This window comes from Rhinolophus hipposideros (assembly GCF_964194185.1).
Source record: "Rhinolophus hipposideros genome assembly, chromosome: 13".
In the NCBI taxonomy this organism is placed as follows: Eukaryota; Metazoa; Chordata; class Mammalia; order Chiroptera; family Rhinolophidae; genus Rhinolophus; species Rhinolophus hipposideros.
The window spans coordinates 75,782,479-75,792,502 of NC_138059.1; positions in this window are offsets into that span (position 1 = coordinate 75,782,479).

A 10,024-nucleotide genomic window follows, 5' to 3' on the forward strand; every position below is an offset into this window, starting at 1 on the left:
TGAGGACTAAAAAATAATCTACTATTGTGTAATTTAATGTTTATCCTAGCCATTTTAATTAGGGCCATAATACTAGTATGTATTATAGTAACTTTCCATCCTGTTTCTCATATGAAACTAACGAATCTGAATACAATAGAGTACTCAGGCACACACTTTCTTGTTTTTCATTGCTCAGCTTAAATTGAGTTGGTAGGTTGTAAAGTCTTTTCCAGTTGATGAGCAATGCAAAACCCACAGTATTCAAATCAGGGATTTTCAAAAGTTGGGGTAGGGGCGGGGCAATGTCACAAAACTATTATATGATTTTGCAACACAATAAACAAAAAAATGAAAAAACTTTACCACCACCTATCCTTTCAATTTATAAAGTAGGAAAAAGTCAGCAAAGGCTCCTCCAGATATATAAATCCACAACAGTTAGGGAAATTAGAAAAGATGATGCCATAAGGTACTCCAAATTTTTTCTTAAGTAAACTGTGCCTGCATAGAGACACTGACATTATATGTAATAAGTTTGGGATGTATACAACATAATAGCATCATGTCTTAATCCATGTTATTAGTGGAAAAGACCAGCATTTTTAAGAAGTAATTATTATTGTAAAACTGATACCCAGGATCATAATCGATGAAGGACAGGACTCCACCAACTAAAGCCTAATTCTCCATTTCGGTTAAACAATAAACACTTAATTATAAAGTCAGTATATGAAACAACTTCAATCAAGCTCACTGAAGGCAGAGCTCCAACAGTTCCCTTTGACATTGCTGGTATTACTGAGGGCAGGCAACTAGGAGATCTGACAATGAAGTCCGCTTACTTGTTGCTATGATGTTGCTAACCTTTTTTGATATCAAAGGGATTATTCTTTATGAATTTGTACCAACTGGACAAACAGTTAACCAAGTTTGCTATTCGGAAGTGCTGAAAAGGATGTGTGAAAAAGCTAGACCCAAACTTTTTCCAAACAATTCATGGCTCTTGCATCAGGACAATGCACCAGCGTACACGGCACTGTCTGCGAGAGAGTTTTTAGCCAGTAAACAAATAACTATATTGGCACACCCTCCCTACTCACCTCATCTGGCCCCCAATGACATATTTACCCAAATATAAAGGAAATATTGAAAAAACTACATTTTGATGACCTTCAGGACATCAAGAGTAATACAATGACAGCTCTGATGGCCCTTCCAGAAAAAGAGTTCCAAAATGGCTTTGAAGGGTGGACTAGGCACTGGCGTCAGTGCATAGCTTCCCAAGGGGAGTCCTTCGAAGGTGACCATAGTGATATTCAACAATGAGGTATGTAGCACTTTTTCTAGGATGAGTTCGCAAACTTAATTGTCCAACCTCCTACGTCAACTGTTACAAAGGACAACAGCTGCAAAAGACACAGAATACCACCTACAACATTGGGTACTAAGTAGTGGACGTGTCATAAAGTTGTCTTTTAAAATGTAAATATATAATTTTATGGTATAAATACTTTTTACAGGACATTTTGATCCAATGTCTCAAAATATTCAATCTGTTAATAAATGCTGAGAAATGGTTACTGAATAGTTTTTTTTTCAAATTTACACATATTCAACAAATGATCTTAAAAGACTGAGTAGGATGAATAGAATATTGGTCTGTAAGTCAGGAAAACCTAAGTGTAGTTGCTATTCTACATCCAGCAATACGAACTATATTAGGTTCCTTTTCTGTTTAAAATAATAAATCAAACTAAACATGAATACTAACGACCTGCTGATTCTGAAATTAGAAATTAATCTAGAATTTTCTAAAATATGGTACAGTAATAAGCACATGCTGACCAACTGGGGCACAATCTTATTACATATACTACTTTTTTCATTAAAACTCTGTTCTTTTTAAGTCCTATTACATGCTAAATGTTTTACATATACGTATTGTCTCATTTATTTTTGAGCAATACATTAACTGATATAGAAAATCATTATTAGTCACTTTACAGATCAAATCATTATTAGTCACTTTACAAATCAGAAACCTGAGACTCAGAAAAATAAGAGACATGCTCAAGTTCACACACTTAATAACTGGTACAAATGAGGATTTGACTATATAGTTCATGCCCTCATCTGTAAAGTTGGCTAACTAAAAGAAAGTAAAAGAAAGACATCTGAGTGGACATTTCTTGTATAGTTAAAAAACTATGAGTAAGGACATTTATGTATAAAGCCTTCCTTAATAAACTGGTATGTGCTAATTAATAACTGCCATTTCCTCATTTTACAATTTTTCTGAGAATACTAAATCAATTATGAGATTATTATGCTTTCTTCATTCTGTAGACATGGTACACAGCCATACTAATCATAAATCACAACATAAAGATACCATGTACTGTATTTAAAAGCTGTGTACCATACTTAAAATTTCCAAATTAAAATTATATATTTCTTTATAAACTGCTAATGGTTCTGCTGCAATTAAGAAATAAGATCATATATAAGCAAAGAAATAAACTGAGAGAAGTGAAAATACCAGGCTTTCATCTGCCTGAAGTATATTTCCCACATGATAACCAGATAAGATTTAATCTCAATTTTCAACCTCAAATACTACTTTTACAAAGTTAGGATTCCTTGAAACCAAAAGTTGCTTTTAAGTCAACAACATATACAGGCAGACCTCAGAGATACTGCAAGTTCAGTTCCAGACAATCTTAATAAAGCTAGTGTCCCAGTAAAGTGAGTGATAATCTTTTTGCTGGGGAGGGTCTCGCTTTCAATTTGTAAATAAAAGCAACACCTGTGGAGTGCAATAAAGTGAGGCGCAATAAAACGAGGTCTGCCTGAACCAATAAACTGATAGGTGAAAAGTAACAAAGAAAATATAGAGGAGTTAAGGGATAAACCAACTATGACTTAGGCGATGAGAGACATTTCATAGAATCAGGTTGCTATTATCAAGAAAAATTATAACTAAAATATCAAAAAGTTTTAAGCCCAGAGTGTTTCATGATATTTTCCATTTCATACCTTCTCTTTACCACTGACAAAAAAAAATGTTTTTCTCTGTGAACCATCTTTCAATACAAAATTTAACATTTACGTTGCATAAAATTGTCCAGGTGCTGTGGTTATCGTAACTGTCAATTCACATTTTTTACAATAGCCTAAAATACCAATAATTAAAAACTTTTGATGCAAATATCGAATCATTATGTTGTACATCGGAAACTAATGTTGCATGTCTTTTTTTTTTTTAATGGCATACCCTTATATCTTCACTAACCATTTCATTTTCTTCTGTGAATTGACCATACATGGTTTTGGGTTCTTTTTACTTAACGGGTTTTCTTTTCTTGTTCAATATGATTTCATGTAATTAGTTATTACTTTGTTGTTTATTTTATTAGTAATAAAAATAACTACAGTAATGCTAAAAAAGAAAAAGAAAAAGGAAAAAAAACGTTTGCCCAAAATTAGTGCTGATGCGAGGGCACGGGAAACAGGAAAGCTTCTCAGTGTCGCACCACCTGGGACGGGTCCTGTGACAGAGGACGCTGTGTGCCTACGCCTGGGTTTTGTTGTGTTGGTGGTTTACTATCCCCTCAGCAGCAACTGGGCAGTAATTCAAAGTCCCCCTCGCCGGGCTTCCCGCTCTAGCCACCTCCCTCTCCTTCCGACGGCCTCGGTCCCTTCGCCTCCACCACGCACCCTGGGACCCTGGCGGCCCTGACTTGTCGCACCGGGTCCCAACGCTTCTCTCCTCACCTCAACTTCCCGCGTCCGCCCACGGAGCCGGCACGCAGACGCCCCCCTCACACCCCGGGCCCGATCGACGGCCCCAGCATGGCTCGTCCTCCCCAGCACTTACCGCCTCAAGGTCAGGAAGACTCGGGGCATCAGCGTCGCCGCGCTCACCTCAGACACAGAGGTTGAGCGCCGTGCAGCCCGTCGGGGAACGGCCTCGGCAGCGCGTCGGCTCGAGGCCCGGAGCGGCGGAGGCAGCTCGGGGAGCGCGTGGGCGGGGCCGAGGGCGGCAGGCGGGACGCGTGGGCGGGGCCGAGGGCGGCTGGCGGGGCGCGTGGGCGGGGCCGAGGGCGGCTGGCGGGGCGCGTGGGCGGGGCCGAGGGCGGCTGGCGGGGCGCGTGGGCGGGGCCGAGGGCGGCTGGCGGGACGCGTGGGCGGGGCCGAGGGCGGCTGGCGGGACGCGTGGGCGGGCCCGAGGGCGGCTCGCGGGGCGCGTGGGCGGGGTCGAGGGCGGCTGGCGGGGCGCGTGGGCGGGGCCGAAGGCGGCTGGCGGGGCGCGTGGGCGGGGCCGAGGGCGGCTCGCGGGGCGCGTGGGCGGGGCCGAGGGCGGCTCGCGGGGCGTGTGGGCGGGGCCGAGGGCGGCTGGCGGGGCGTGTGGGCGGGGCCGAAGGCGGCTGGCGGGGCGCGTGGGCGGGGCCGAGGGCGGCTCGCGGGGCGCGTGGGCGGGGCCGAGGGCGGCTCGCGGGGCGTGTGGGCGGGGCCGAGGGCGGTGCGGGGAGGCGGGAGCAGACGTTAAACTTGCGGCCCGAGCTTCCGGGGCGTGCTGAGCGCGCGGCGCGGGTGGCGGCGCGGGTCTCCGACGTGCAGACAGGGTCACCCCGCGAGTGGGACGGCCGCAGAACAGCTTCGGGGACCCCAGTCGCAGCACTACCTGCCCGCGGCCGCCCGCGCGCTGATGCCCGGTCCCTCCCGTCTGAGCGGCGGCGGCCCCAACGGCCCCGCCCGAGGAGTCTAGTGGAGCTGAGATGCGGCCGTCAGGAATAGAAACATCAGGCAAATCCTTCATCTCACACCGATTCCCGTCCTGAAAGGAGCCATATTAGTCGAAGCAACTGCATCCGAATCTGAACGCTTTATTTTCTGTCTCTGTTATTCGTTTATTCATGTCTTCACATCACCTTTGTCTCTTTTGGTGCAGCACTTGTGCGGTGGGTGGGGGCAGTCCGCGGTAGGAAGGGCTGTTCGTGCCATCCCCAGGGCTAGTAAACAATTCTGGAACAGACTTGGGGCGGGGGTGGGGGGGAGTCTCAGTGCAAGGAATGCCCAAAGTGACCCTGAGGTCTAGAATGTCAGGGGGTTGTTGCTGTTGCGGAGAAGACGGCTGGACGGAGGGGCATGTGACTGTAGGGAGAGGCATGGAGTAGCTGGGAGTCGGAGAAACAGTAGTGGGAAATGAAACGGGCAGTGGACATGAATCAAATTTTGAATCGTTTATAGTTTGTCCTTTTGACAATCTGAAAGATCATTGTGACAGTGTGAAAGGTAGATTTTGGGGTAAAGAATCGCAATATTAAACAGGGCACAAGAAGGCTTCCGGTAACTCCAGCAAGAAATAATGATGTCTGGGTAAATTGTGAAGAGGGGACAGATCTGAGATGTTGCTGAAGTGAAATCAACAGTTTGCTGTCAGACTGGATGGAAGGGGGGAATCAGAAGAGAATCTCAGGTGAATTTTGAGTTTCTGAGGAGAACAAGTGAGTCGCTGGTAGTGACATAAAGTAGGGAATATAAGAGACAGTACAGGTTTGGGGAAGGAAATGATGAGTTCATTTTGGGACTTGTAAATATGAGATTATACTAGGATATTTAAATTGAGGTTTCCAAACAGCTATTTTATGTACACACACACAAAATACATACCCCTACGTATATATCATATACATATACATGTGTGTCATAGGCATGTTATAAATTGCAACATAAGGAAAGAGATGCTGATTAAGAAAACTTACACATTCCAGAAAGAAGTATTTAGAAAGAGAACTCAGAAGGCAAGTAACCTCCAAAGAAGAATGTGTAAAAGCAAAGAAAGTTTGTCTACAAAGGAATAACTGAAGACTGACAGAATGCCTCTCTGAAAATGGATCATCTAAACCAGGCATGAAGGCTGATGTAGAATAAGAAAAAAGCATTTAGCTAAAGGGAACTCTAGGTATGAATGCCTTCTGGTAAGGAAAAACGAAGTTTGGCATATTTCAGAAACTTACGTAAGACCAGTGTGGCCGGGCTATAGAAAGCGAGAAGAAAATGTTGAAGATGAGTTTGGAGAGATGAGTAAAACTGAAATCCTACAGTGTTTTGTAGGCTCCAGTAAGGAGTGTGAACTTTATTCTGAGAGCAATGGGAAGCAGTAACGGGTTTAAGTGGGGCAGTAATATGATAGGACTTACTGTTTCAAAGGTGTGGTCTCACAAGCACTTCCATGCATAGTCAAGTTATTGCTAGCTGTTAGGGCTAGTAGAAGTGGTTTCCAGGAAAACTCCTACCTCCAATTGAGACAACTCACCTGGCATCAGAAAATGAAGTGCAGTGTCAGAGGAGGTGTGTGATAAGAATATGTCCTGTACATGAAGCACCAGAAGTCTGTGGACAATGGAGTCAATATATCCTCCCAACACCAAGATGTAGAAAATTGTAAGTGTAGGACTCAGTTCTCATCAATCTACTCAAAATAGAAGTTTTCTTCTTCAAGAATATATTTAACAATCTAACACAATTATATATACAGCATACACTAAAATTATTTTTTATCTTTTAATAAATGAAATCAATAGAACTTAGGACAAAAAGTGGGGGGAAATTTTTTTTCAGATCAAACGAAAATCAGTAATCTATTGGGATAAATTTTAAGTAGTAGTAATAAATAGACTCCTAAATGTTTTGGTAATCTGAGAAGAAGAATGAAGCATATAAGCACATTGAAACTTTTAAAAATTGCTTGTTGATTTGGCAAGAAATACTGGCATCTACAAGAATAACCTAGAACTCATGATACCTCTCCACAGCAAGAGCTTGACAAATTAATGAGCAATTTAAAAAGTATTTGAAGTTAATCACACTTCCCAAGAAAACTTGAAATGCCCTGAATTCACAACACATCAGTAAGTCATGACTGGTTTCCATCAAATGTAACAAACTAAAAATTGACATGTTTTTACCAAACAAGTTGTGACTGAAGTGAACTTTTCTAAACTTTCAAAAATAAATTTTTATTAACTGCTGAGAAAATATCTATTCTCACAAAGAAAATACATTATAGAACTGTTGTCAACTGAAGAGGAAACAGAAAATATGGGGGTGGTTCAGGAGATTAAAAATAATTTTATGAATTTTTGATGTTTGTGGTATTTGTCATTTTTCTAAATTTGTAATTTGTTGTCACTGCATTGATTTTCTCATTCTAAGGAAATATTTCTATTTAAAAGTTTGGAGAATGGATTGAGGAAAAGCAAGAGTGGAAATAGGAATCCCAGTTAGAAGGTTAATAATTCATAATTAAATGTGTATTATTACTTGTAAGTAGAGGTTTGATTTTCAATTATATTTTCATATTTAACTTTACCTTCATAGTACCTTCCACTCAGTTAATAAAACCCTGTATTGGCACAGGTAACACAGACAAATTGGTTTGCCTGCCCTCATGGTATGTAGTGCCTAGTAACAGTGCAGATCCCTGGGTGGTACTATTGGAAGTCTGTGGAGTTGGGAAAAGCTAAAGAGGTAGTATTATGTAGTGTTTACCAAATGACCTTAGCCCCCTTCTGCCAGTAGTCTGCTTCTCATTCACATAGCCCACAAACATTTACAAAGCATTTTATGGAGGATATACATACACACACAAAGATAACCATGGCAATACAGCAATGCATTAAAATATATAATAGAAATTTGGTTCCATTCAGTTCAGGTCAGCAGAAAAAAAACAAAAACACTTTGAAGGCCTATTATGTGCTGAAGAAGACAAACTGAAATAAGACTCGTATGACTGAGGCACAATCAGCAAGAAGAGAACAGCAGTTTAAGAGTACCTATGAACTAATAATTTATATAGAGGGTAGTATTAGTAGTAGTTAAAAGTATTTACATGGAAAAGAAGTAGTACAACGACAATTCTGGCTGGGGGGTTGCAGGGATGGAGGAAAGGACCATGGAAGGGTTTACAGGGGAGGTTATACTTCCCCTGAGCAAGATTTTCTAGAATAAAAAGTTTACCAATAGATAGGGATATTCCTTGCAAGTGGAAGGACGTTTCCAAAGGCCTACAGAAATGAAACAACAGTCAATTTTGTCAATGGAACTCACTGGTTTGGATTTTAATAAATTTATATTAAAACTACAAGAATCTAAATGAAGGTGTAACAAATATTGTGATCATCACATGGAGAAAATCTTAAACTCTCCTGCTGTTAGTCAGTACAGGCATACCTTGTTTCATTGTGCTGCACTTTGTTGCATTCTGAAGGTTTGTGGACCCTACATGGAGCAAGTCTATTGGTCCCATTACTTCCAACAGCATTTGCTCACATCATGTCTTTTTGGTACTTCTCACAATATTTCAATCTTTTTCATTAGTATATTTGTTATGATTATCTTTGAGCATTTACTCAAAGATACTCAAAGTTACTATTATAATTGTTTTGGGGTGCCAAGAACTATACCCATATAGGATGGCAAACAGATAAATGTTTATCTGTTCTGACTGCTCTACCCCCTCTCTTTCCCTCTCCTTGGTCTTCCCCATTCCGAGACACAACAATATTGGAATTAGGTCAACTAATAACACTACAATAGCCTTTTAGTGTTCAATTCAAGAAAGTTGCATGTCTCACTTTAAATTAAAAGCTAGAAATGATTACGGTTGGTGAGGAAGGCATGTCGAAAGCCAAGCTAGGTGAAAGCTAGGCCTCTTGCACCAAATAGTGAGCCAAGTTGTGAGTAAAAATGAAAATTTCTTGAAGGAAATTCAAAGTGCTACTCCAGGGCAGATACAATGATAAGAAAGCAAAACTTACTGGTGATGGGGAAACTTTTAGTGGTCTGGATAGAGAATCAAACCAGCCACAACATTGCCTTAAGCCAAAACCTACCTCAGAGCAAGGCCCTGACTCTCCTCAATTCTATTAAGGTTGAGAGGTGAGGAGCTGCAGAAGAAAAGTATGAAGCTAGCATAGGTTGGTTCATGAGGTTTAAGGAAAGAAGCCCTCTCCATAACATAAAAGTGCAAGGTGAAGCAGCAAGTTATCCAGAAGATCTACCTAAGATAATTCAGGGGGGTGGCTGCACTAAACCACAGATTTGCAATGGAGACAAAACAGCCCTACATTGGAAGAAGATGCCATCTAGGACTGGCTTCAAAGTTTCAGAGGACAGGCTGGCTCTTGTTAGTGCCCATGCAGCTGGTGACTTGAAGTTGAAACCAGTGCTCAATTACCATTCTGAGAATCCTAGGGCTCTTAAGAATTATGCTTAAACTACTCTGCCTATGCTCTACAAACGTAGAAGCCTGGATAACTACACTTCTGTTTACAACATGGTTTACTGAATATTAAGCCTATTTTTGAGACCAACTGCTCACAAAAAAATTCCTTTTAAAATATGACTGCTCCTGGGTCACCCAAGAGCTCTGATGGAGATGGATAATGAGATTAATGTTGTTTTCATGCCTGTTAACACAACACCCATTCTGCAGCCCACGGATCACAGAGCAATTTTGACTTTCAAGTCTTATTATTTAATAAACACATTTTGCAACAATATAGATAGTGATTCCTCTGATGGATCCGGGCAAAGTAAGTTGAAAACCTTCTGGAAAGGAGTCACCATTCTAGACGCCATTAAGAACATGAGTCATGTACAGAGGTCAAAATAACAACATTAGCAGGGGCTCTGAAGAAGCTGATTTCCACCCTCATGGGTGACTCTGAGGGTTCAAGACTCAGTGGTGGAAACAGCATGAGAACTAGAACTGCAAGAAGAACTGAAGGTGTGACTCAATTGCTTCAATCTCATGGTAAATCTTTAATGAATGAGGAGTTACTTCTTATGGATGAACAAAGAAAGTGGTTTCTTGAGATAGAGTCTACTCCTGGTGAAGAAGCTGTGAAGATCGCTGGAGGGCCAATGAAGGAAAAGTATCACATCAACTCAGCTGATGAAGCAGGGGCAGATGCGAGAGACTGACCAATTCTGGAAGAAGTTCTACTGTGGATAAAATGCTACTGAACAGCAT